Source organism: Triticum dicoccoides, chromosome 5B (assembly GCF_002162155.2).
Source record: "Triticum dicoccoides isolate Atlit2015 ecotype Zavitan chromosome 5B, WEW_v2.0, whole genome shotgun sequence".
Classification (NCBI taxonomy): Eukaryota; Viridiplantae; Streptophyta; class Magnoliopsida; order Poales; family Poaceae; genus Triticum; species Triticum dicoccoides.
Window position 1 is genome coordinate 435823161 of NC_041389.1, and position 2060 is coordinate 435825220.

Genomic DNA, 2060 nt, shown 5'->3' on the forward strand with positions numbered 1-2060 from the left:
CCCCTCCCCCCATCCCCCTCCACTCCATTCGCTCCGCCAAAGCCGCCCTCCCTGCCGCGTCGATACGTCGGTGCCGCGGTTCGTTGAGGGGACGCACGGCGATCCTCTCGCTCCCACAGTACGCTCTCGTAGACTGCCGTCCTCTAGCCGTGCCGCCACTTCTAGCTACGTTCTTGTGGTGGCGCACGGCAGTCAGCGCTGCTACCGCTGGCGACGTTCATGTGGAGCCGCATAGCTGTCAGCTTCTCCCACGGTACGCGCATTCTAGACTGAGGCCCCGGTCATGTCGGTGTAGCGTTGAATGTTAGCTGATAGACGTTGTTAATCTCACTATTTGCCAAAGTAGTTTACTGTCAATATGCTCTGCTTAAGAAGCTTCCTTGCCCTGTTCTGCACTCAATCTGCTTAGCTGAGATGGCATGCCAAGGCCGATTAGTTGCTAAAATATCCTGCCATATATTTATTGTGACATAGTTCTAGTAGCCAATCCGTTAGGTGCAATATCTCTACACCATTTTATACTCGATCTTTGTTGTTGCGATGGCCTTCGATAGTTTGATGGTTGTGTGCTCGGCCTCATTGACTACTGAAACGGCCTGCCATAATTTAGCACTCAAATCTGTTTGCTGAATTAGCTTTACATATATTCCGTTACTTAGATCTGCTCGTCCAAATATCTTGCCATAGCTTTAGACATCGACCTAGGTATTTTTTTTCTGCACTTCATAAAAAAGCATATATGTTTTTCCTGTAATATCTAGTAGAAGAACTAATTTGTATGTCTAACAGATGGACAGGACTTGGATAACTTCTGCTCGAAGATTCTCCGTTGCATATGTCGAGGGGGTTGAAAACTTCATGAACTTTATCAGAGCTGAGTACGGTGGTCCGAAATCAAATGTGCTCTACCCGTGTAGCAGTTGTATGAATTCAGTTACAAGACCCCAGTCAACTATGCAAAATCATCTACACTTGTATGGGATGTCGGTCACATATACTAGGTGGGTTCATCATGGTGAAGCTGTGAACGTCAATGTTATTGACTACGTGGAAGCAGCAGATCACCATCTTGATCTGACTGATGCTCAGGTGGAAGAGGAGGAGGAGGTGGTGGTGGCGGAGCCAGTGAGTTTGACCAACATTGAAACAATGCTACGAAATGCTCGTGCATTCCGTGAACTTTCACCTGCAGAAGAAAAACGGTGGGCCCGCAGGTTGGAACAATGCAATGTTGTTGTCACCCCAGGAAATAAGCTGACAGTATTCTCAGCTATGGTCACCATTCTTCAGGTGAAGACATCTGAGTGGATGACCAACAAATCATTCGATGCGATATTGGCTGCTTTGTGCAAATCTTTGCCAGATGCGTCTAAGCTGCCACACACCTACAGTAAAATGAAAATTTTCCTTCGTGCAGTTGGAATTGGATATGATATGATCCATGTTTGTAAGAACAATTGTGTTCTGTTCCGGAAGGATTATGCCAACTTAAGTGAATGCCCGAAATGCAAATCATCAAGATGGAATGATGGCGATGCTGTGAAGAGGATCAAAATGGAAAGATGGCGATGCTTTGGCATTCTAGGAACCAGGAGTACAGAGATCAAAATGTAATGAGCCATCCATCTCATGGTAGTGAGTGGAAAAGCTTCAATGATAAACACAAATAGTTTGCTGCTGACCCGAGAAACATTAGACTTGGCTTAGCTTCAGATGGATTTAACCCATTTGGCCACCAGAGCGCCACATATAGCATGTGGTCAGTGCTTATTATCCCTTACAACATGCCTCCAAATGTCTGTACCAAAGAATCAAACTACATGGCCTTGCTCATCCCAGGTCCAAAAAGTCCTGGAAAGGATTTTGATTTGTTCATGGAGCCTCTTGTGGAGGAACTTCAACAGCTATGGAAGGGTGTTCTCACTCGAGACCTATATAGCAGCACACCAGCTGATTTCTTTCTGTGTGCTGTTATAATTTGGTGCATCCATGATTATCCGGCTTTGGGCACTATGTCAGGGCGAACGACACATGGTTACAATGCATGTGTTCGTTGTGAC